Source organism: Elephas maximus, chromosome 7, assembly GCF_024166365.1.
Source record: "Elephas maximus indicus isolate mEleMax1 chromosome 7, mEleMax1 primary haplotype, whole genome shotgun sequence".
NCBI classification, from domain to species: domain Eukaryota; kingdom Metazoa; phylum Chordata; class Mammalia; order Proboscidea; family Elephantidae; genus Elephas; species Elephas maximus.
Genome location: NC_064825.1, coordinates 64,753,110 through 64,780,290, shown reverse-complemented (window position 1 = coordinate 64,780,290; position 27,181 = coordinate 64,753,110). Strand labels below are relative to the sequence as shown.

Sequence of the window (27,181 nt, the reverse complement as noted above, 5' to 3'; positions counted from 1 at the left end):
CTACCCTGCCCTATAGGGTCGCTATGAGTTGGGATCGACTTGACGGCAACGGGTCAACGGGTTGATAGAATTGTGGTAAATAAGTACAAATCGTTTGAAAGAATACAGAATTCACAGACTTTTTTGTTGCCGTTACGTATGTCTCCCTAGAGGGATAGAAAATACCTGTAGAGGTCCAAGGATAGTATTAAAAGGGGTCTAAAGCGCTCCTTGGAAACTCTATGGGGCAGTTCTACTCTGTCCCATAGGGTCGCTATGAGTCGGAATCGACTCGACGGCATTAGTTCTTGTTTTTAATCTCCCTGGGGTCCTCTATGCCTGTGGCTTTCTCTTCCATGCTGGGTGAGGCTGTCTTCCAAGTGCCCGAGGCTGGGCCCTGTCGGCTTCTGCTGCGCAGGGTCCTCAGCCCCGCGGGAGGCCAGCAGGAGGCACAGGGCCGCCTGAGCCACTAACTGCCCCAGTGGACAGCGCCCTGCCCGAGGATCCAGCCACTAGAGGGAGCGCGACTTCGGATTGCGACTTCTGACTCTCCGAGACCCCGCCGGAGCCCCGGCTTTTCGGGGTTTTTTCACGGAAACGCTGCAGCCGCTGCTTGCCTCACGTGTATTTAAGTTTTAGTCTCTAATTTTGTCGGGGTTTTCCAGACGCAAATTCACAAAGCGTTTCCAAAAAGCCAAGAGCGTGTGCTGTAGTGCGAGGCGCACCCATTGAGGTCGCTCCGGGTAAGCGCCCCTGGGTGGGGCCCGGAGAGGCCCAGGCGTGGTGGCCGGGTCACCCTCGGCGGCAACCCCCGCGAAATGCCCTGCCCGTGAGCTCCCTCTCCTGGGCGCGCCGGGCCCCACCAGTGTGCATGGCTCTGCCTGGGGGAAAGTCACCGGCTTCCTGAGCCTGAGGGGCGCGCAGTGCCGGGCCGCCGTGGCCGGGCCGGACACAAGGCTGTGCGCCCCTGGGTAACTTCGGCCCCATGGCCCGCAGATTAATGGGGAGATAGCGAGGGGAGGGGCGCATAGCCCAGCCGATTTGGCCCCCAGCACTGACGTCTCCGGAACGGTACCCTCTGCCCTCTCCTCTCCCCCACCCCAAGATGCTCTTAACCTGATAACGACTTGGGCAACCAGACCCAGTTCTAGCGCCCAGGCTGGCTCAGTCCGCGACTCATCAGACAACAGTATCTGGCACACAGTAGGTATGTGAATATCTGTTGAATAAACAAAATATTTTTCTTGTTTGAACCCTGTCTGCTTTAAAGGCACATTCAACAGTGAGCCCCTTGTTCGGAGGGGATACAGTGGAGTGACGTGCTGAGAGGGCAGGGAACAGGTGCGGGGGGTGCAGGGAAAAATATGCGGGCCCAGAGACAGTTTCTGGCTTAGTTGGAAAATCAGCGCTCAGAGCCTATCAGCGGAATTGCGCTCAGATGTCCGGAACCGAGGGCCGCTGAGGCAGCAGCGCTGGACAGGCAGCGTGGTGGGGCCGCTGCCCCGGGACCCGGCTGGTGAAAGGCAGAGCCGGATGGGGCAGACCCCATTCCTTGGCAGAGTACAGGCCAGGCTCTACCGGGTGCTAGCGACGTGGGGCCCAGGAAGCTGGAGACCTGAACAGAAGGAGGCCGGGCAGAGGGGGGCCCGAATCCCCAGCTTTCCCGTCCGGCACTGCTGGCAGAGGGGCAAGTCCACCGTGCCACGGTGGGCGAGGACCCGCAGCCCTGCTGGAGGCTTCCCTGGTCCCGAGAAACGGCGGCCGCCTGCAGGGGTCAAGCTGTTCAGTGCTCACTGTTGGGCTGGGGCTTAGACCGGAGCCAAAAATAAAAACTGAGATCATCAAAAGGAAATGAGACTGAACAGAGCTAACTCTCCTTCTGTCTCCCTCCCCTCTCCCCACTCTCTTTTTCCCTCTGAATGTACATATATATATATTTTTTAAAGTTGCCCTCGAGTTGATTCTGACTCATTGCGACCCTACAGGACAGAGGAGAACTGCCCCACAGGGCTTCCAAGGAGCAGCTCATGGATTCGGACTGCCCACCCTTTGGTTAGCCGTGGAAGTTCTTAACCACTGCGTGTGAGTATATATATATATATATGTCCCAAAAAGAACACTGCCTTCCAGTCAGTTCTGACTCATAGCACCATAGTTATGACACAGTAAAACAGCCCCTTTTTAGGCTGTAATCTTTATAGGAGCGGATCACCAGGTCTTTTCTCCCGCAGAGCTGCTGCTGAGTTCAGACCACCAACCCTTAAGGTTAACAGCCTAGCACTTAACCATTGCCCCACCAAGGCTCCTTCTCCACCTTCTAGCTTGACTGAAATCTAGCTGAAGGCATTGCTTCAATTGCTGACCTCTTGAGCGAAGCCAACTCATTCCCATAGACCACCTTCCACAAGGAGGGTGGTCAGCACCCTTCCACCTGCCACTACTTCTTCTGGACCATCATTCTTCTTTTAAGCTCTTTGGTACCGCTGTCTTCCCACCTCCCCAAGATTCACTGAAGACTTTGGCCCCTGACTCACAGGCGTCCCAGGGGAAATATTTCCACCATTCTGAGTGAATTAATGTCCCTGTGGATAACACATTTGACAACTCTTGACCCCCATTGTCTCCAATGACCTTTACCTTTCTCACCACTTGGTCCCCCATCCCGTTGGCCACACTCTGGGCCGTGTCTCCACATAGAACTGCTCCACTCTAACAAAATCCATTCTCCAAATGTACCCCTGTTCTTGCAGCTCTCCCTTTTATATCTCCATGGTCCTTTGCCCCATTATCCTTCCACCTTCTTTTCATCACATGCCAGTGAGCAGTTGGTGCAGGGAGTCAGGGAAATAGGGGATCCCATTCCTCTGTGAACTGGCACCAAGGTCTCCAACTTCAACCTCTTGGCATCTGGAGTCTTTCTCTGTTACATCGCTTGTTATGGATTGAATTGTGTCCCCCCAAAATATGTGTTGGAATCTTAACTCCTATACCTGTGGATGTCATCCTGTTTGGAAATAGGATTTTCTTTGTTGTGTTAATAAGGGCATATTAGTGTAGGGTATGTCCTAAACATAATCACTTCTGAGGTATAAAAGTGCAGATTAGACACAGGATTGAAGACAGGCTCTATCTGACCATGACGGTGGCAGATGAATAGACAAACCCAGGAATGTCAAGGATTTCTGGCAGCTACTAGAAGCTGAAATAGACAAAGACGGACCTCCCCCAGAGTCACTCCTTAAATTTAGACTTCTGCTGCTGTAACACATACAACAAACTGTAAGAAAACTTATTTTCTCACAGTGTGCTGTATTTGTGTTAGAGCAACACTATGTAACTATGCCTAAAATACTCTTGCCAATGTCTCCAGAGACTTCCTTGTTGCTAAACTAGGGAGGCACTTCAGTCCTTATTAGTCCTTTTCTCTACGTTGACCACTTCCTCATTCTTGAAATTAACTTCTGGGGCTGCCAAGACACCAGGCAGCCCTCATTTTCTTCTATCTCCTTGGATGCTCTTTCTCCCTCTGCCTCACTACTTCCTTTTCCTCCATCTCTCCCAGGGTTCTATACTGAGCTTACTTCTCTTATTTTACAAATTCTCATTCACACCCCAGGTTTCAACAAACACCCAAATGTCAAATTTGTTTGACGTACAGCTGATTGCCCACTGAGTATTGCCACCAGTGTGACCCCAGGGACCTTTAACCACAGCACGTCCAAAATTGAACTTCCTATACCCTAACCTGCGCTCTCCCTTCACTAAAGCACCATACCCTATGTGAAATGGCAGCATCTATATTAAGTCCAGCAGATGCTGCCTCTCCCCTGGATAGAAAAAGAAACTTGAACGGCACTCATTATTATTAAAAGATGCATTAAAATGTTCCAAACATTCCTTTTATTCAACAAGTTGGCAAAAGTAAAAGCATTTATAATCCTATTTTCCCTTTAATGTCCATAGTTGCTTAACCATGAGTTCTCCTCCTACAAAGAGGATTTCAGGAGGAAATGCTGAGCCCTGGCCAGCTGCCCATCTTGGAAGAGTTGACATGAGTCAAGGAGTATGGAGTAGTCTAGGTAGGCGGCTGCAGTGTCCTTGTCTGCATGTTTAGAAGTGGGTTTTGCTTTATTGCAGGTATTAAGATTACTACAGGAAGACACTAGGTCATGTGCAGAATCTAAAAATAGATGTTCTCCAAAGACACTCCAGGAAAATGCCTAGGATTCTGGGTCTCATACGCTCCCTTGAACGATGGATTCCTAGAGACACATACTGAGTTTTGCATAAATGGACTGAGATTTCCCTGGAAAAGGAGATTCCGGTTTTGGTAAAGGAGCTTCCCTTCGGGGCTGGGGGCAAAACAGTCCCTATTGACACGACTTCTCTTGGGTACCACTGTGATGCAAGGTTTCAGAGTAATTGGAGGCCTCAGGATGAACAAAGCTTTGGATCACATTAATTTAACCTACTCAGTTGGTCATCTGTGTAAGTGAGAAGGCTTAGTACATGGTGCAAGAAACAGAAAACAAACCAATTACTTCAAGAAAGAAAAGCAGGAGGGGGAAGTTAATTAGAAGTATAATTGAGTATTTCAAAAAAAAACTAACCTGGAAGAATGGGAGGGAAACCCTGAGAATGGGCCTCAGTCGGCTACAGCTGAAACCAGGATTCAGTGTCTGCTTCTCTGGCTCTTTCTGCATGCTGGCGTCAACTTTCCCCACTGCAGACTGGACTACTTGTTGTGGCTGAAAACATAGCTTCCTGGCCTCACTCACGACCCACCTGCCACCACAGAGAGGGATTGGCATATTTCTCTCTGCTCTGAGCAGGGGCTCTGGCCTGGCTTGGGTCAGAGGCTGATTCCTATACCAATCACTGGTGGTTGAGCTGTGAAGAGATTTAATTAGCCCTCTTGAGTCAGGTGTCTGCCATAGACCAAGAATGGCTACAGCCATGGGGACAGAGTCACATAGTACAGACCTGGCCATTGGGACCCTACCCCAGTGTAACAAGGGCAATTTCCAATATAGGAGGAAGTATTAAAACCACCCCTAGTGGAGACGACTACATCATAGCTAAGTAAATATTTTTTCAATACTGCCCCAAAACACGGTGAAATAGCCTTAGCATGATGTCCATTCTAAGTTCATGTGCCAAAGCTGACTTCTCTCTCCTAGCTCCGTTCCTCCCTCTCAGCCCCCTCTACTCTCTTCCTCTGCTAAGGCCTCAACCCCTCTCATCTCTCCCAAGTTGCCTGTGAAACTGTCTACTCACAGCAGGCTTGAAGTCACATCTCCTGGCTAAGGGCTAAGGGAGGGTAAAATACAGATGTAAATTGCAAAAGCTTCTGTTTCACACTAGGAGCCTCTTGGTTGAGGAAGGTTTTCCTTGTAAGACCTGGTGCTGAGGAAAGGGCGAAGGGAAGGGAAGGAGCATTTGTGTCTCACTAAATGGGTCTCTCCTTGGGCAAAGTCAGGGCAGTCTCTGGCTCCCCCGAGAAGGGGGAGGACCAGCGCTTCATGTGTGAGCCAATATGACACACCAATGGCACACAACTGACAACTAGTGAAGCAGCTGAGGGCAAATGAGGGTGACTGTCTCAGCCTCTTTCACTCATTCCCCATCCAAGCCGTGATCCAAGCCTTTTTCTCTGCCTCTGGCTTTCAACCGAATTTACTTTCCTGCCCTGGCCCTTGTTGCTCTCTAAGACATTAATTCTTACTCACCCTCTGGCCACTTTGGTCAGGATCATTCAGGCTAATTTCCACCTTCACATTGAAACCTAAACCCAGCCTGCTGAGCAAGCCCTCCAGCCAAGCTCAGGACTGCCATGCAATCTCAGCTCAACAGCAGATATGCATATTACTTTCTGAGCTCAACACCAGGTATGCGTATTACTTTTCATGGTGGAGGCGCTAGATTCTTCTGGGTCCTTTATGGGCACCAAAGAGTGAGAAAGGTAGAGAAGCAGCTGCTCCTGCAAAAGGGGAAGAGATGTTTAGCACCAAAGTACAGCCCCCCAGCCCTGCCTCTGCTGGGGCTGCTAAGGGTCCAGGGACCAGGAGCTAGGATGTGGCAGGGTGGTGTCAGCACCCAAGGCTCAGACACAGGGGCCTGGGCACAGAGGCGGCAGCACCAGGAACACTGGCCACTACTGGGGAAAGAGGAGGGTACAGGGGACAGTGCTTGGAACTGGGCTGCTGAGGGAGCAGACAGAGGGACGGATGCTATAGCAGAAGCAGTGTCCCCGGGCCCCTGCCCAGGAGAAGATGGGACTCGGAAGAACTGAGGTTGCAATAATGATAGAAGCTCTTCTCTCCTTTTCCTCCCAGGATGGCTGTGACTTATGTTTCTTGACTGAAAAGGCTGAGGCCCTCTTGTATATGTTTCTTTCATTTGCTCATTCATTATTTTCAACTTTTCTCTGAACAAGAATAAACAAAAATTTGTATTTCTCATCAGTTTTTAGTTACTGCAGGATTGAAACCCAGAAATGGAAAACATGAATTAGGCAAAGTGAGGCTGGAAAAACCAGCTTGCTTCCCTCCTCTTTACCCCACACCTTGTGTTTTGCCATGCTGATACCCCATGCAGCTTCATTCCTCTGTGCCGTGTTCATGCTGATCCCTCTACATAAGAAACCCTTCTACCTTATCCTCTTGACCAGTTCTACTCATCTTTCAAGATCCAGAAGAAACGTCTCCTCTTCTGGGAACCTCCCTCTATCTACTGCATTAATTATCATTTCATCTCAATAGTGACCACATAAGGGCACTTATTTTACTGTATTATAGTTAATTGTTTCTGTTCAGTACCTCCACCAAACTGTGTACAATGGAGAAGGTGGGAGGATTATCATGTTTACATTTGTATCTCAGTGCCTTGTATAATACCTTGTTGTTGTTAGGTGCCGTCCAGATGGTTCCGACTTATAGCAACCCTATGTACAACAGAATGAAACACTGCCCAGTCCTGCACCATCCTCACAATTTTTGCTTTGTTTGAGCTCAGTCTTGCAGCCACTGTGTCAATCCATCTTGTTGAGGGTCTTCCTCTTTTTCGCTGACCCTTTGCTTTACCAAGCATGATGTCTTTCTCCAGGGACTGGTCCCTCCTGACAGCATGTCCAAAGTATGTGAGACAAAGTCTTGCCATCTTCGCTTCTAGGAAGCATTCTGGCTGTACTTCTTCGAAGACAGATTTGTTCACTCTTCCAGAAGTCCATGGTATATTCAGTATTCTTACCAACCCCATAATTCAAATGCATCAATTCTTCCTTGATCCTCCTTATTCATTGGCTAGTTTTCGCATGCATAGGGGGTGACCAAAAATACCATGACTTGAGTCAGGCACACCTTAGTCCTCAAAGTGGTATCTTTGCTTTTTAACACTTTAAAGAGGTCTTTTGCAGCAGATTTCCCCAATGCAATACCTCCTTTGATCTCTTGACTGCTGCTTCCATGGGCGTTGACTGTAGATCCAAGTAAAATGAAATCCTTGACAACTTCAATATTTTTTCCATTTATCATGATGTTGCTTATTGGTCCAGTTGTGAGGATTTTTGTTTTCTTTATGTTGTGGTGTAATCCGTACTGAAGGCTGTAGTCTTTGGTCTTCATCAGTGAGTGCTTCCAGACCTCTTCAGCAAGAAAGGTTGTGTCATCTGCATATTGCAGGTTGTTAATGAGTCTTCCACCAATCCTGATGCCATGTCCTTCTTCATATAGTCCAGCTTCTCTGATTATTTGTTCCGCATACAGATTGAATAAGTATAGTGAAAGGATGTAACCCTGATGCACACCTTCCCTGATTTTAAACCATGCACTGTTCCCTTGTTCTGTTCAAATGACTGCCTCTTGGTCAATGTTACAGGTTCCTCATGGACACAACTAAGTGTACTTGAATTCCCATTCTTCACAATGTTATCCATAATTTGTTACAATCCACAGAGTTGAATGCCTTTGCATAGCCAATAAAACACAGGTAAACATCTTTCTGGTATTCTCTGCTTTCAGCCAGGATCTATCTGACATCAGCGACGATGCTCCAAATCCTCTTCAGAATTCCACTTGAATTTCTGGCAGTTCCCTGTCAATGTACTGCTGCAACAGCTTTTGAATTATCTTCAGCAAAATTTTACTTGTGTATAATATTGCTTGATAATTTCTGCATTCTGTTGGATCACCTTTCTGTGGAATGGGCTCAAATATGGATCTCTTCCAGTAGGTTGGTCAGGTGGCTGTCTTCCAAATTTCTTGGCGTAGAAAGTGAGCCCTTCCAGAGTTGCATTCGTTTATTGAAACTTCTCAGTTGGTATTTCATCAGTTCCTGGAGCCTTGTTTTTTGCCAATGCCTTCAGTGCAGCTTGGACTTTTTCCTTCAATACCAACAGTTCTTGAACATACACTACCTCCTGAAATTGTTGAACATCAACCAATTCTTTTTGGTACAGTGACCCTGCATTCCGTTCATCTCCTTTTATGTTTCCTGAGTCATTCACTATTTTTCCCATGGAATCTCTCAATATTGCAACTCAAGTCTTGAATTTTTTTTTCAGTTCTTTCAGCTTAAGAAATGCTAAGCATCAGGTTTTTGCACATTTCATTATAATATTTTACTTTGTCTTTTTAAGCCACACTGAAAATTTCTGTTCAGTTCTTTTCCTTCATCATTTCTTCACACCTAAATACCGAGGACAGTGCAAGTACTCAAAATAAATGATTGAAAATGAACCAAAGAATGCAATCAAAAAAGTAAATATGGATACACTTCCACTCTGTAATTCAGTCCATTCACTGCTGGGGCCAGGAATCTGTTTGGGAAGCATGTGGTAGAGCCTCTGTCTTCCCCAATTTCAGTATTTGCTCCATCCCTCAGAGTGAGAAGGCTTGAAATACTACCTTTCTCCAAATTCATATGTTAAGTACAAATTCAAGAATACTCACCGGTTTTTATCTCCAGCTTCTTTCTTCAAGTATAGCATCTTTGATACTCATAGCAGTAATATGGGGCAGACAAGAAAACAAATTGTATATTTTATTGTCCAAATCACCTGACTGTGTAAGTCTCTAAATTTAGCTGTTAGTGGAACTGCGTGTGCCTAATCCTGCTCATCAGAGCTCAAGGTCTATTGGTAGAATTCTTTCTGGAACTGCTGTGTGGCACAGAGTTGCCACTGAAAAATCGATGCTGTAACACATGTAACCAGGAAAATGATGTTGTGGAGTCAGCTGCTATGACACACCAGTCTTAACACAGCAGGTGCCTTGTGATCATTAAGGCATGATTCTCAGTGGTTTGACAGTTATGATGTAGTTTGGCAGTGGTATGATGATATGATCACTTCCGTGATGAGATTTGATATAATGTGATTACCTCCATGATGGGATCTGCTGTGAGTAGCCAATAGTTGAAAGGGAGTTTCCTTGGGGGTATGGCCTGCATCAAATATAAGTGGACTTTCTTACAAGGTTCATGGGCTTTTTCTTGCTATGGATCCTGCAGCTGGCTCCTGTTTATTTGACCTCGTTTTTGGGACTTGAGCTAGCAGCTTACCTGCTGTCTTGCCTGCCAATCTTGGGGTTTGTCGGTCTTCACAGCCTGTGAGAAAGAGCCCTGCTCTCTGACCTGCCAATCTTGGGTTCGCCAGCCCCTGTGGCTACATGAATCAGAAGTCTCCAGCCTGATCCACAGACTGGGGATGTTCCAGCCTCTACAATTATGTGAGCCATTCCCTTGATTTAAATCTCTCTCTCTATATATTTATACCCTTTACCGGTTTTGCTTCTCTAGAGAACCTAGCCTAAGGCGTTTGGTACAGAGAGTGGTTCTAGAGAAACAAAATTGAAAGGCTGAGTTTTCTATATTGGTTCTTGAATGTGGTTAGTCTTAAAGATGTTGATGACTCTACTTCCAGCAGTAAAGAGGGCACTGGTAATCCATGGTGTGAGCTGGCAATACATATATGCAAAATATCACCACCAGTAGATCAGGTGTTGGTGAGAAGCAAGGCTCAGGGAGATTACATGTTTGGTATCTTTCTACAATTTTGTCTTAATGAGAAGTATAAGGAAGCTTTTTGATTGGTCCTAATTTCACTAGACAAAGTGGTGAAAGAAAGAGATAAGCTCAGGGTCTCAGAGTCAAAGCTCAAATGTCACATAAACAACCTCAAAGTTTCCATTTGTGCCTTGAAAGAAAGCCTTATTTCTTCTAGTAACAGAGCTTATATGGCCAAAAACCAAACCCAAAATATTGTCGTGAGAGCGGCTGAATTACAACACTAACTCAATTCCCAACCTCAAGTGTGTCTGAAGTTAAAGTGAGGGCTTTAATTGGGAAGGAATGGGACCCTAAAACTTGGAATGAGGACATAGAAACAGATAATCAGGAAGCTGGGGACATTGAGCCACTAAATTCCTTTCAGTCACTCCTGTGAACAGAACCAGTGCTCTCACACCCATCTGAAGGGATTACTCCATCTTTGTCTGCTAAGCCATACTCCCCAGCAAAACCATTAGCTTTTCCACCCCCATCTGATGAGATTAACCTAGCTGTGTTTGAAGAGCCTTTGTCTGAGTCATTGCCTGGGGCATCACCGGAGGCAGATGCCATAAAGATCATGCTGAAAGTTCAAAAACACACCCCAACCATCAATTTTGGCTTCCAGACCTATAACTAGACTTAAGTCCCAGTGAGCACCAAAAGGTAAAATACAAAGTGTGACCCAGGAGGAGGTATACTACATTGCAAAAGAACTGCTTGAAATTTCTAACATATACAAATAGAAACCTGGGAAATACGTGTGGGGATGGCTATTAAGGGTGTGGGATAATGGTACAAAGAACATAAAGATGGATCAGTCTGAGTTTATTGATATGGGGCCACTAAACACAGATTCTTCATTCAATGTTTCAGCTCAAGAGATTAGGTAAGGATCTAATAGTTCATTTGCTTGGGTCACTGAAGCATGGACTATGCTGCAGCCTACACTAAATCAAGGTGAAGTATCAGACCTGTCTTAGTGTTCTGTAGAAGAAGGTATCCAAGGGCTTAGGGAAATTGCCATGTTAGAGTGGATTTCTCAGGTGTGCCCAGAAGACACACCTTTTACCACAATGGTGAGGAACAAATTTGTGAAGGGAGCCTCAGCATCTTTGAAGACTACTGTGATTGCTATTTTATGTAAGTCAAAGTTGACAGTGGGAACTGCCCTAACTGAGTTAAGACACCTAACTACAAATGGAGCTGACTGGACTCCATGGAGGTAGAGGCCAAGTAGCCGCACTCGATAGATAAAGACCTGGTGAGTCTGGTTAATAAAGAACAGTGAAGTCAAAGCAGTAACTGACTCCCACAGACTTACAGCATTGGTTACTTAGTCATTGTGTCCCTAGGAGTGAAATAGACAAAAAACCTACTAAATATTTACTTCATCTGTATAATTGGAAGAACTACAGGTCAAGCGAACAGCTGTTGTTGTTCTTGTTGTTGTTAGGTGCCGTCAAGTTCGTTCCGACTCATAGCGACCCTATGCACAACAGAACAGAACACTGCCCGGTCCTGAGCCATCCTTACAATCGTTGTTATGCTTGAGCTCATTGTTGCAGCCACTGTGTCAATCCACCTCGTTGAGGGTCTTCCTCTTTTCCGCTGACCCTGTACTCTGCCAAGCATGACGTCCTTCTTCAGGGACTGATCCCTCCTGACAACGTGTCCAAAGCATGAAAGACGCTGTCTCGCCATCCTTGCCTCTAAGGAGAATTCTGGCTGTACTTCTTCGAAGACAGATTTGTTCATTCTTTTGGCAGTCCATGGTATATTCAATATTTAACCACAATTCAAAGGCATCAATTCTTCTTTGGTCTTCCTTATTCATTGTCCAGCTTTCACATGCATATGATGCGATTGAAAATACCATGGCTTGGATCAGGCGCACCTTAGTCTTCAAGGGGACATCTTTGCTCTTCAACACTTTAAAGGGGTCCTTTGCAGAAGATTTACCCAATGCAATGCAACTCTTGATTTCTTCACTCCTGCTTCCATGGGTGTTGATCTCAGATCCAAGTAAAATGAAATCCTTGACAACTTCAATCTTTTCTCCCTTTATCATGATGTTGCTCATTGGTCCAGTTGTGAGGATTTTTGTTTTTTTTTAATGTTGAGATGCAATCCATACTGAAGGCTGTGGTCTCTGATCTTCATTAGTAAGTGCTTCAAGTCCTCTTCACTTCCAGCAAGCAAGGTTGTGTCATCTGCATAACGCAGATTGTTAATGAGTCTTCCTCCAATCCTGATGCCCCGTTCTTCTTCATATAGTCCAGCTTCTCGGATTATTTGCTCAGCATGCAGATTGAATAGGTATGGTGAAAGAATACAACTCTGATGCACACCTTTCCTGACTTTCAACCAATCAGTATCCCCTTGTTCTGTCCGAACGACCACCTCTTGATCTATGTAAAGTTTCCTCATGACCACAATTAAGTGTTCTGGAATTCTTATTCTTCGCAGTGTTATCCATAATTTGTTATGATCCAGACAGTCGAATGCCTTTGCATAATCAATAAAACACAGGTAAACATCCTTCTGGTATTCTCTGCTTTCAGCCAGGATCCATCTGACATCAGCAATGATATCCTTGGTTCCATGTCCTCTTCTGAAACCTGCCTGAATTTCTGGCAGTTCCCTGTCAATATACTGCTGCAGCCATTTTTGAATGATCTTCAGCAGAAGTATGCTTGTGTGTGATATTAATGATATTGTTCTATAATTTGCACATTCAGTTGGATCACCTTTCTTGGGAATAGGCATAAATATGGATCTTTTCCAGTCAGTTGGCCAGGAAGCTGTCTTCCATATTTCTTGGCACAGACGAGTGAGCACCTCCAGCGCTGCATCTGTCTGTTGAAACATCTCAATTGATATTCCATCAATTCCTGGAGCCTTGTTTTTCACCAATGCCTTCAGAGCAGCTTGGACTTCTTCCTTCAGTACCATCGGTTCCTGATCCTATGCCCCCTCTTGAAATGGTTGAACATCGACTAATTCTTTTTGATATAATGACTCTGTGTATTCCTTCCATCTACTTTTGATGGTTCCTGCATGATTTAATATTTTCCCCATAGAATCCTTCACTATTACAACTCAGGGCTTGAATTTTTTCTTCAGTTCTTTCAGCTTGAGAAACGCCAAGTGTGTTCTTCCCTTTTGGTTTTCCATCTCCAGCTCTTTGTACATGTCATTATAATACTTTACTTTGTCTTCTCAAGATGCCCTTTGAAATCTTCTGTTCAGTTCTTTGACTTCATCATTTCTTCCTTTTGCTTTAGCTGCTCGATGTTCGAGAGCAAGTTTCAGAGTCTCCTCTGACATCCATCTTGGTCTTTTCTTTCTTTCCTGTCTTTTCAGTGACCTCTTGCTTTCTTCATGGAGGATGTCCTTGATGTCATTCCACAACTCGTCTGGTCTTCGGTCACTAGTGTTCAATGTGTCAAATCTATTCTTGAGATGGTCTCTAAATTCAGGTGGGGTATACTCAAGGTCATATTTTAGCTCTCATGGACTTGCTCTGATTTTCTTCAGTTTCAGCTTGAACTTGCATATGAGCAATTGATGGTCTGTTCCACAGTCGGCCCTTGGCCTTGTTCTGACTGATGATATTGAGCTTTTCCATCATCTCTTTCCACAGATGTAGTCAATTTGATTTCTGTGTGTTCCATCTGGCAAGGTCCATGTGTATAGTCATCGTTTATGTTGGTGAAAGAAGGTATTTGCAATGAAGAAGTCGCTGGTCTTGCAAAATTCTTCTTTCAATCTCTGGCATTGTTTCTATCACCAAGGCCATATTTTCCAACTACTGATCCTTCTTCTCTGTTCCCAACTTTCGCATTCCAATCGCCAGTAATTATCAATGCAACTTGATTGCATGTTCGATCAATTTCAGACTGCAGCAGCTGATGAAAATCTTCTATTTCTTCATCTTTGGCCCTATTGGTTGGTACATAAATTCGAATAATGGTCGTATTAACTGGTCTTCCTTTTAGACGTATGAATGTTATCTTATCACTGACAGCATAGTACTTCAGGATAGATCTTGAAAAGTTCTTTTTGACGATGAATGCAACACCATTCCTCTTCAAGTTGTCATTCCCAGCATAGTAGACTATATGATTGTCCAATCCAAAATGGCCAATACCAGTCCATTTCAGCTCACTAATGCCTAGGATATCGATGTTTATGTGTTCCATTTCATTTTTGACAATTTCCAGTTTTCCTAGATTCATACTTCATACATTCCAGGTTACAATTATTAATGGATGTTTGCAGCTGTTTCTTCTCATTTTGGGTCATGCCACATCAGCAAATGAAGGTCCCGAAAGCTTTACTCCATCCACGTCATTAAGGTCGACTCTACTTTGAGAAGGTAGCTCTTCCCCGGTCATCTTCTGAGTGCCTTCCAACCTGGGGGGCTCAACTTCCAGTACTATATCAGACAATCTTCTGCTGCTATTCATAAGGTTTTCACTGGCTAGTGCTTTTCAGAAGTAGACTGCTGAGTCCTTCTTCCTAGTCTTAGTCTGGAAGCTCAGCTGAAACCTGTCCTTCATGGGCGACCCTGCTGGTATTTGAATACCAGTGGCATAGCATCCAGCATCGCAGCAACACGCAAGCCCCCATAGTATGACAAACTGACAGACATATGGGGAAAGCGAACAGCAGTCTAACTCAAATCACCAGAATAGAGAGTCTGGCCCCTTAATCAATTCCCAGACTTGAGCAAGTTTAAAGAACCACAATTCCTTGAATGAAGGGGAAGCTGAGTCCCCTTGAGGAAGGATTTTACTACATTGTCAAAAATTTAGATTGCTAATCTTTCTCCCAGTCTTCCCCAAAGGGATCTACAGTCTTTTATGAGTGTGATAGCTCATTGGGGAAAAAGAAATAATCAGACTTTTGGGGGTTACTGGATAATGCCTCTGAACCGACACTAATTCCAGGAGACCCAAAATGTCACTGTGTCCCACCAGGCAGAGTGTGGGCATATGGAGGTCAGGTTATTAATGGAGTCTTAGCTCATGTCCATCTCACATTAGGTCCAGTGAGTCTCCAAACCCATCCTGTAGTGATTTCCCCAGCTGCAGAATGCATAATTGGAATAGACATACTCAACAATTGGCAGAACCCCCACATTGGATCCCTGAAAAATGAAGTAAGGGCTATTTTAGTAGGAAAAGCCTAGTGGAAGCCATTAGAACTGCCAGTACCTAGGAAAATAGTTAACCAAAAGCAATACGGCATTCCTGGAGGGATTTGCAGAGATTACTGCCACCATTAAGGACTTGAAGGATGCGGGGGTGGTGATTCCAATCACACCCCCATTCAACTCTCCTATTTGGCCTGTGCAAAAAAAGGATGGATCTTGGAGAATGACAGTGGATTATCAAAAACTTAACCAGGTGGTGACTCCAACTGCAGTTACTGTTACAGATGTGGTTTCATGGCTTGAGCAAATTAATACCTCTCCTCGTACTTGGAATGCAGCTATTGATCTGGCTAATGCCTTTTTCTCCAGACCTGTTTTAAAGGACCGCCAGAAGCTGTTTGCCTTCAGCTGAAACAGTACACCTTCACGGTCCTTCCGCAGGGGTGTATCAACTGTCCAGCCCTATGTCATAATTTAGTCCATAGGAACCTTGATTGCCTTTCCCTTCCACAAGAGGTCACACTGGCCCGTTACATTGATGACATTATGCTGATTGAACCTACTAAGGAAAAAATGTCAATGACTCTGAACTTACTGGTGAAACATTTGCATGTTAGAGGGTAGGAAATTAATCCTACAAAAATTCAGGTGACCTCGACTTCAGAGAAATTTCTAGGGGCTCAGTGATGTGGGCCATGTAGAGATATCCCTTCTAAAGTGAAAAATAAGTTATGGCATCTCGCCCCTCTCACAACTGAAAAGGAGGCACAATGCCTAGTGGGCCTGTTTGGATTTTGGAGGCAACCTATTCCTCATTTGGGTGTACTACTCCAGCCTATTTATTAGGTGACTCAAAAAGCTGTTAGTCTAGCGCACATGGAACATTCTCTAGAATAGACCACATATTAGGTCATAAAACAAACCTTTGCAGAATCCAAAACATCAAAATATTACAAAGCATCTTCTCAGACCACAAGGCCATAAAAGTGGAAATCAATAACAGAAAAATTAGGGAAAAGAAATCAAATACTTGGAAACTGAACAAAACCCTCTGGAAAAAAGACTGGGTTATAGTATATAAAAATTTTTTTTTTTTTTTTATAGTAGACATTAAGGAGGGAATAAGGAAATTCATAGAATGCAAGGAGAATGAAAATACTTCCTATCAAAACCTCTGGGACATAGCAAAAGCAGTGCACAGAGGCCAATTTATATTGATAAATGCACACATACAAAAAGAAGAAAGAGCCAAAATCAGAGAACTGTCCCTACAACTTGAACAAATAGAAAGTGAGCAAAAAAAGAATCCATCAGGCACCAGAAGAAAACAAATAATAAAAATTAGAGCTGAATTAAATCAATTAGAGAACAGAAAAACAATTGAAAGAATTAACAAAGCCAAAAGCTGGTTCTTCAAAAAAATTAACAAAATTGATAAACCATTGGCCAGACTGACTAAAGATATACAGGAAAGGAAACAAATAAACCCAAATAAGAAACGAGATGGGCCACATCACAACAGACCCAACTGAAATTAAAAGAATCATATCAGATTATTATGAAAAATTGTACTCTTAACAAATTTGCAAACCTAGAAGAAATGGATGAATTCCTGGAAAAACACTACCTACCTAAACTAACACAATCAGAAGTAGAACAACTAAATAGACCCATAACAAAAAAAGAGATTGAAATGGTAATCAAAAAACTCCCAACAAAAAAAAGCCCTGGCCCGGATAGCTTTACTGCAGAGTTCTACCAAACTTTCAGAGAAGAGTTAACACCACTACTACTAAAGGTATTTCAAAGTATTGAAAATGACGGAATACTACCTAACTCATTCTATGAAGCCACCATCTCCCTGATACCAAAACCAGGTAAAGACACCACCAAAAAAGAAAATTACAGACCTATATCTCTCATGAACATAGATGCAAAAATCCTCAATAAAATTCTAGCCAATAGAATTCAACAACATATCAAAAAATTAATCCACCCTGATCAAGTGGGATTTATACCAGGTATGCAAGGCTGGTTTAATATAAGAAAAACCATTAATGTAATCCACCATATAAATAAAACAAAAGACAAAAACCACATGATCTTATCAATTGATGCAGAAAAGGCATTTGACAAAGTCCAGCACCCATTGATAAAAACTCTCACCAAAATAGGAATTGAAGGAAAATTCCTCAACATAATATTGTTTTTTTTATACAAAGCTAACAGCCAACATCACTCTAAATGGAGAGAGCCTGAAAGCATTTCCCTTGAGAACGGGAACCAGACAAGGATGGCCTTTATCACCACTCTTATTCAACATTGTGCTAGAATTCCTAGCCAGAGAAATTAGGCTAGACAAAGAAATAAAGGGCAACCGGATTGGCAAGAAGGAAGTAAAATTATCTCTATTTGCAGATGACATGATCTTATACACAGAAAACCCTAAGGAATCCTCCAGAAAACTACTGAAACTAATACAAGAGTTTGGCAGAGTCTCAGGTTACAAGATAAACACACAAAAATCACTTGGATTCCTCTACATCAACAAAAAGAACATCGAAGAGGAAATAACCAAATCAATACCATTCACAGTAGCCCCCAAGAAGATAAAATACTTAGGAATAAATCTTACCAAAGATGTAAAAGACCTACACAAAGAAAACTACAAAGTACTACTACAAGAAATTCAAAAGGACATACTTAAGTGGAAAAACATACCTTGCTCATGGATAGGAAGACTTAACACAGCAAAAATGTCTATTCTACCAAAAGCCATCTATACATACAATGCACTTCCGATCCAAATTCCAATGTCATTTTTTAATGTGATAGAGAAACAAATCACCAACTTCATATGGAAGGGAAAGAAGCCTCGGATAAGCAAAGCATTACTGAAAAAGAAGAAGAAAGTGGGAGGCCTCACTTTACCTGATTTCGGAACCTGTTATACAGCCACAGTAGTCAAAACAATCTTGTACTGGTACAACAACAGACACATAGACCAATGGAACAGAATTGAGAACCCAGATATAAATCCATCCACATATGAGCAGCTGATATTTGACAAAGGCCCAGTGTCAGTTAATTGGGGAAAAGATAGTCTTTTTAACAAATGGTGCTGGCATAACTGGATATCCATTTGCAAAAAAATGAAACAGGACCCATACCTCACACCATGCACAAAAACTAACTCCAAGTGGATCAAAGACCTAAACATAAAGACTAAAACGATAAAGATCATGGAAGAAAAAATAGGGACAACCTTAGGAGCCCTAATACAAGGCATAAACAGAATACAAAACATTACCAAAAATGACGAAGAGAAACCAGATAACTGGGAGCTCCTAAAAATCAAACACCTATGCTCATCTAAAGACTTCACCAAAAGAGTAAAAAGACCACCTACAGACTGGGAAAGAATTTTCAGCTATGACATCTCCGACCAGTGCCTGATCTCTAAAATCTATATGATTCTGTCAAAACTCAGCCACAAAAAGACAAACAACCCAATCAAGAAGTGGGCAAAGGATGTGAACACACACTTCACTAAAGAAGATATTCAGGCAGCTAACAGATACGTGAGGAAATGTTCACGATCATTAGCCATTAGAGAAATGCAAATTAAAACTACAATGAGATTCCATCTCACTCCAACAAGGCTGGCATTAATCCAAAAAACACAAAATAATAAATGTTGGAGCGGCTGCGGAGAGATTGAAGCTCTTATACACTGCTGGTGGGAATGTAAAATGGTACAACCACTTTGGAAATCTATCTGGTGTTATCTTAAACAGTTAGAAATAGAACTACCATACAACCCAGAAATCCCACTCCTCGGAATATACCCTAGAGAAATAAGAGCCTTCACACAAACAGATATATGCACACCCATGTTTATTGCAGCTCTGTTTACAATAGCAAAAAGCTGGAAGCAACCAAGGTGTCCATCAATGGACGAATGGATAAATAAATTGTGGTATATTCACACAATGGAATAGTACGCATCGCTAAAGAACAGTGACAAATCTGTGAAACATTTCATAATATGGAGGAACCTGGAAGGCATTATGCTGAGTGAAATTAGAGGCAAAAGGACAAATATTGTATAAGACCACTATTATAAGATCTTGAGAAATAGTATAAACTGAGAAGGACACATACTTTTGTGGTTACGAGGCGGGGAGGGAGGGAGGGTGGGAGAGGGTTTTTTACTGATTAGTTAGTAGATAAGAACTGCTCTAGGTGAAGGGAAGGACAACACTCAATACATGGAAGGTCAGCTCAGTTGGACTGGACCAAAAGCAAAGAAGTTTCCGGGATAAACTGAATGCTTCAAAGGTCAGCGGAGCAAGGGCGGGGGTTTGGGGACCATGGTTTAAGGGGACTTCTAAGTCAATTGGCAAAATAATTCTATTATGAAAACATTCTGCATCCTACTTTGAAATGTGGCGTCTGGGGTCTTAAATGCTAACAAGCAGCCATCTAAGATGCATCAATTGGTCTCAACCCACCTGGATCAAAGGAGAATGAAGAACACCAAGGTCACACGATAACTAAGAGCCCAAGAGACAGAAAGGGCCACATGAACCAGAGACTTACATCATCCTGAGACCAGAAGAACTAGATGGTGCCCAGCCACAACCGATGACTGCCCTGACAGGGAGCACAACAGAGAACCTCTGAGGGAGCAGGAGATCAGTGCAGACCCCAAATTCTCACAAAAGGACCATGCTTAATGGTCTGACTGAGACTAGAGGAATCCTGGCAGTCATGGTCCCCAAACCTTCTGTTGGCCCAGGACAGGAACCATTCCTGAAGACAACTCATCAGACATGGAAGGGACTGGACAGTGGGTAGAGGAGAGATGCTGATGAAGAGTGAGCTATTTGTATCAGGTGGACACTTGAGACTGTGTTGGCATCTCCTGTCTGGAGGGGGGATGGGAGGATAGAGAGAGTTGGAAGCTGGCAAAATTGTCACGAAAGGAGAGACTAGAAGGGCTGACTCATTAGGGGGAGAGCAAGTGGGAGAACGGAGTAAGGTGTATATAAACTTATATGTGACAGTTTGACTTGATTTGTAAACATTCACTTGAAGCTTAATAAAAGTTAATAAAAAAAGAATAAAAAAAAAAAGCTGTTAGTTTTGAGTGGGGCCCAGAACAAGAGAAGGCTATGCAACAGGTTCAGGCTGCCTTGCAAGTGGTTCTGGCACTTGGGTCATATGATTTGGCTGATTCAATGGTGCTTCAAATGTCAGTGGCAGATAGAGATCCTGTGTGGAGTCTTTGGTAGGCCCCTATGGTGAATCACAGTACTGACCCTTAGGATTTTGGGGTAAAGCCCTTCCATCCTCTGCAGATGACTACTCTTCTTCTAAGGAATAACTTTTGGCTTGTTATTGGGTCTTAGTAGACACTGAACGCTTAACCATGGGCAACCAAGTCACCATAGGTCCTGAGCTGCCCATGATGAACTAGGGGTTGTCTGACCCACAGAGCCATAGAGTTGGATGTGCACAGCAGCACTCCATCATTAAATGGAACTGATATATACAAGATTGGGCCCAGCAGGACCTGAAGGCACAAATAAGTTGCATGAGGAAGTGGCCCAAATTCCCATGGCCTCCACTCCTGTCACATTACCGTCCATCTCCCAGTCTTAATCAATAGCCTCATGGGGAGTTCCTTATGATCAGTTGACTGAGGAAGAGAAAGCTCCTGCTTGGTTTACAGATGGCTCTGCACGATATGCAGGTACCACTTGAAAGTGGACAGCGGCAGCACTACAGCCCTTTTCTGGGACCTCCTTCAAGGACAATGGTGAAGGGAAATCCTCCCAATGAGCAGAAATTTGAGCAGTGCACCTGGCTGTTCACTTTGCTTGGAAGGAGAAATGGCTAGATGTGCAGTTGTATACTGGTTCATGGGCTGTGGCCAATGGTTTTGCTGAATGGTCAGAAACTTGGAAGGAACGTGATTGGAAAGTGGAGGACACAGCTGTATGGGGAAGAGGTATGTGGCTAGACCTCTCGGAATGGGCCAAAGAAGTGAAGATACTTGTATCCCATGTGAATGCTCACCAAGAGGTGATTTCAGCATAGGAGGATTTTAACAATCAAGTGGATAGGATGACACATTCTCTGGAAACCAGTCATCTTCTTTCTCCAGCCACTCCCATCATTGCTGAATGGGTTCATCAACAAAGTGGCCATGGTGGCATGGATGGAGGTTATGCATGGCCTCAGCAACATGAACTTCCACTCACCAAGGCAGACTTGGCCACAGCTACTGCTCAGTGCTCAATCTGCCAGCAGCAGAGACCATCACTGAATCCCCAGTATGGCACCATCCCTCAAGGTGACCAGTCAGCAACCTGGTGGAAGTTGATTACATTGGACCACTTCCATCATGGAAAGGACAGTGTTTTGGTCTTACTGGAATAGGCACTGACTCTAGATACAGATTTGCCTTCCCTGCACACAATGCTTCTGCCAAAACCATCATCCATGGACTTACAGAATGCCTTATTCTAGATCCTGGTATTCCACACAGCATCGCCTCAGATCCAGGGACTCACTTCACAGCAAATGAGGTGCAGCAGTGGGCCCATGCTCATGGAATTCACTGGTCTTCCCATGTTCCCCATCATCCTGAAGCAACTGTCTTGATAGAATGATGGAACGGCCTTCTAAAGACACAATTATGGCACCAACTACCTGGCAATACCTTACAGGGTTGGGGCAATGTTCTCCAGGAGACTGTATACGCTCTAAACCAGCATCCAGTGTATGGTGCTCTTTTTCCCATAGCTGGGATTCATGGGTCCAGGAATTGAGGGGTAGAAATGTGAGTGGCACTACTCATTATTACCCTTAGTGGCCCACAGGCAAAATTTTTGCTCCGGTCCCTGGACCTTATGCTCTGCAGATTTAGAGGCCTTGGTTCCAAAGGCAGAAATGCATCCACCTGGAGACACATCACTGATTCCATTGAACTGGAAACTAAGAATGCCACCTGGCCATTTTAGGCTCCTTATGCCTCTGGATCAACAAAGAAGGGACTTACCGTATTGGCTGGCGTGATTGATCCTGATTACCAAGAGGGAATTGGACTGATATTACATAATGGCAGTAAAGAAGAGTATGTCTGGAATGCAGGCGATCCCTTAGGGTGTCTCTTAGTACTACCATGCCCTGTGATTAAAGTCAATGGAAAACTATAGCAACCCAACTATAACATGACTACTAATGGCCCAGACCCTTCAGGAACGAACGTTTGGGTCATTCCACCAAGCAAAGAACCATGACCATCTGAGGTGCTTGCTGAGGGCAAAGGGAATACTGGATGGGTGGTATAAGGAGGTAGTTCTAAATACCAGTTATGACCACATGACAAGTTTGCAGAAATAAGAACTGTAATTTTTATGAGTATTTCTGCCTTGTGTGTGTGCATATTTTTGTTTTCTTCACTTAAAAATTATAAGATGTAAACAGGGCTAGTGCATTTTCAGTTGTATGTGTGTTAGTTGTATCATATTAGGTGCAAGTATGACTTCATAATTGTTTTCATTCAGAGATTACATATGGTTTAAGGATATGTGTACGGGTGCCAAGTTGACAAGGGGTGGACTATGATTGTTATGGTTTTGTGTCAACTTGGCTGGGCCATGATTCTCAGTGGTTTGGCAGTTATGATGTAGTTTGGCAGTCATATGATGATATGATCACTTCCATGATGAGATTTGATATAATCTGATCACCTTCATGATGTAATCTGCTGTGAGTAGATAATCAGTTGAAAGGGAATTTCCTTGGGGGGGGGTGGCCTGCATAAAATATAAGTGGACTTTCTTGCAAGGCTTCCAGGATTTTGCTTTCTATGGATCTTGCAGCTGGCTCCTGTTCATCTGACCTCCAGTCCTTAGGATGTGAGCTAGCAGGTTACCTTCTGTCTTGCCTGCTGATCTTGGAATTCTTCGGTCTTCATAGCCTGTGAGCAAGAGCCCTGCTGTCTCACCTGGCAATCTTGGGTTTGCCAGACTCTTTGGCTACATGAATCAGGGGAAGCCTCCAGCCTGACCCATGGACTGGGGACATTCCAGCCCCTACAACCATGTGAGCCACTTCCTTGATATAAATCTCTGTATATATATTTTTATACGTTTTACTGGTTTTGTTTCTCCAGAGAACTCAGCCTAAGACAAGTCTCACCAAAGGGATTCATCCAGGAGCCCTCATCTTTTATGGAAAGAGTCTTGGTGGAGCAGTGGTTAAGCACTTGGCCACTAACTGAAAGGTCAATGGTTTGAACCCCCCAGCCACTCAAAGAGAGAAAGACCTGGCCCATCTGCTCGTGTAAAGATGACAGCCTAGGAAACTTTATGAGGCAGTTCTATTTTGTTTTACAGGGTTGCTATGAGTTGGAATCAACTAGACAGCAATGGGTAATCTTTATGGGAGCAGATCACCAGGTCTTTTCTCCTGCCGAGTGGCTGGTGGGCTGACAGCCAAGCACTTGACCACTGTGCCTCCAGGGCTCCTTAAACAGTATCTGGAATATTTAATTCATGGCTGCCAGTTTAGATAAATATATTGGATGTCAAGTTCTTTTAATTGCAAGTGACAGAAATACACCTCAAAATAGCTTAGGCCAAATAGAGGACTATATATAGGCTCATGTGACGGAGCTGAGGGTGACTTCGGGAACTGAGACACTTTCAGATCTTGCTCTCTTCGTTTCTCAATTTTTTTTTTTTTTATTGGTTTATTCTCTTCTCCTGCAAATGGGCTTGATTCCAAGCAGTGGGAAGACTGGCTTCTTTACCTTTGCCATCTTAGGGATTAGAGCGTCCACAGGGTTCCAGGAAAAACTCCATTTGGCCCAGCTCATGTCATACAGGTGCCCCTGTATTCAAGGGGCGGAGTTATTGGAAATTTGTGGGAGAGCACAGGCACGATCACTGGAAAAACCTTTGCAAGTCATGTGACTTGCCCAATTTGTTTTGACTCATATGTTAGTAACTTCAAATATTTTAAAAGTTTATTTTCTCTGATGACAAAATAAAGACACCTTAGAGAAAACATAGAGGGCTCAGAAAGAAAAAAGGGGAGTATCTCCTGTAGCCCACCCCTCAAATGACAATCATTGTCAGCCTTCCATTCTTTTGTTTACTACTTTAAAAACAAATCCCATGTATATAATTTTACTTCCTGATTTTTTCATTTTCACATTATAATACATGCATTTCTCCAAATCATAAAAAAAAAACTCGTCGAAATATTGTTTTAGATGGCTATATAGTATACTCTAAAGATTTTTTTACCACCTCATTCAGCAGGAGAGAGCAGTTTTTCCCATACATGTGCATCTGTTCTCCAGCCTCTGCAGCGCTTTCAGTTCACAGGACTCAGTTCCAACTTCAGAGAAGAGGCCATCAGACTGCAATTCCCTGCTCCCGGACCCATTTTCTGCATCCGCCAAAACACCTACAAACTTGTCTCCTCTATACTCCTTTTCCCCTGTTCTGCTGCAGGCTCAGTGAACTGGCTCAGGCCTTTCAAATTTGACTAGTAGTTCAGCCAAACACTTCAGGTTTGAATTCTGACACATTGTAGTTGTTTAACCTGGGCAACTTGTTTTATCTTTCTAAATAACATGTGTTAAATGGGGATTTTTATCATAGAATTCTTAGGAAGATTAAATACCTTTATGCTTTGTGAAACAGCACATGTCTTAGGCTGGGTTCTCTAGAGAAGCAAAACCAGTGAAGCATATATATATATGCATATATATATGTAGAGAGAGAGAAAAAGAGCAATTTATATCAAGGAAATGGCTCACACGGTTGTAGAGGCTGGAAAGTCCCAAGTCTGTGGGTCAGACTAGAGGCTTCTCCTGACTCACATAGCTGCAGGAGCTGGCAAACCCAAGATCAGACAGCGGACCTCTGGCTCACTGCCTGCAGAGGCCAGCGAACCCCAAGATTGGCAGGTAAATTGAGAGGCCAGTGGCTCACAGGCTGCAGAGGCTCACAAAACATGAAATGGTAGGTGAGCTGCTAGCTCAAGTCCCGAGAACTGGAGGTCACATGAGGATCCAGAGTGACCAAAAGCTAGCAAGCAGACCACACTCCCAAGGAGACTCCCTTTCAACTGATTGGCTGCTCATAGCAGATCTCATCATGGTGGTAATTACATCTATTACATAGCTGCCAAACCATATCATAACTGCCAAACCACTGAGACTCATAGCCTAGCCAAGCTGACATACAACCTTAACTACCACAACACATAATAGGTGACTAATAAGTGACAGCAAAAACAAAACATGATGAAGATTCCCCACTAGCAATAGCTCTCTCCTCCTTTCCCTTTTTCAGTCATGTTTCTTGAAAATTATTTATACTTGCTGCCTCTATTTCCTCATCTCCCATTTACAGCCCCACCCAATGTAACCTGGCTTTTGTCCTCTCTCTACTGACACTGCTCAGCAAAGATCTCCTAATAAACACTAGATGCCTTCACAGAACTTTATTTCTTACTCTTTTCTGTGTTGGTCACTGTTAATCAGATCCTCCTTCACGTTTTTCTCTTGGTTTCAATGATACCAGACTCTTCCAAATTGTCCCAATTCTCTGGCTGCTCTTTCCTTTGCTGCCTGCACTCTGTCTGTCCTTTAATTATAGTATTCATCCTCCACTTTCATGTGTCTGGAAAAAGTATGGTTCTTTGTCATGAGATCTGAGTTGGAATCCTGGCTATGCTACATACTGAGTTCTTTATTTAACCCTCCATATTCTCACTTATGGAGAGGTGGCTCCCCTCATGGATAATCCTCCTAAATTCAGTCATTGTATATCTATTTCCCATAGGCGTAATGGATTATGCAGAAATTGGAACTTCAGGCCTAGAAACTCATTTCATACCATAAAATGTCAAAATTCAAAACAAATACATGTTCTTCAAAATATTTATTAACTATATAAAACAATATGAACTATGACATAAATATTCCTTTGAGGTGTTTTTCTGTTTCATCATTTAATGAAGTTTGGATAGAACGTGCCGTCTTTTCCTGATAAATCTTCCTGGAGTATACAGCATACATAGATATTTTTCCTTACTCCAGAAACCTTTGAACTCCATTGAAAATTAGGGTCATCACACACACACTCGCACACACACATGCACTCACTCAAAAATGTTCTGATGGATGCCTCTCAGTTTTTGAAAGATAAATGTTGGAAGAAGGACAGTTTCGAGATGTCTCACTCTTCCATATTTATAAAGATCTACTTTGCTTTACCTTGAGAAATTGTAACGATGCAACTAAATTTGCAGAAGAATCTTCTAGATTCACTCACTCTGCAGTGTCAGTTTCAGTGATGCTCTTTAGTTATATAAATGCCTTTGAAATGCTAAATGAGGCTGTTTCCTCCAAATTCTTAGTTCCAGGCTTCAGTGATGATTTTCACAATATCCAAAACAGTTCCAAAATTCTCTGTTGATCTACCTTCCTTGTTGATTGCTTTAATTGGTTTTTGAAATTTTCACAAATAAAAAGACCTTAAGGGATGCAATAACTTATTCGATGTGTTGACTAGTCAAGGAGATGCTTTGTGCAGATGAATTGGGGAGAAAGAAAAACTAGCGTAATGTCAGGATGCCTCTGCTGAAGAACTGGGAGTAGCCTGGAACATTACCCAACCTGGCTGTTATGAATTTTTTAAATAACATCATTTCTTGACCTCTGAAACAAAATGAGTAAAAATCAAAGCCTGAGAACTTCCTCTTCAATAAACATTAGTTCATTAGGTAAAAGGGGCTGCTCTTGGATTCTTGGTGGTATAAAACTAAGGAAATTTCGATTTGCAGTCAGCTGTAATGTGTGATCCCCACTTCCCAACCACATAGTCGATATTTAAAATTTTTCTTCCTAACAAAATCAGCTTTCAAAAAAAAGTAATTTTATCAATATTAAAATACCTGCCTCAA

At 43.4% G+C, this 27,181-nt stretch overlaps 1 long non-coding RNA gene across 1 annotated transcript in view; it reads left to right on the top strand.

Annotated features, from left to right (window-relative positions):
* Positions 1 to 837: 837 nt before the first annotated feature.
* LOC126079374 (uncharacterized) overlaps positions 838 to 27,181 on the top strand; it is a 30,781-nt gene continuing 4,437 nt past the window's right edge. The window contains exons 1-2 of the long non-coding RNA XR_007518203.1: positions 838 to 1,186; positions 1,965 to 2,061. This is a non-coding gene — a long non-coding RNA (uncharacterized LOC126079374). The remainder of the gene's footprint in view (positions 1,187 to 1,964; positions 2,062 to 27,181) is intronic.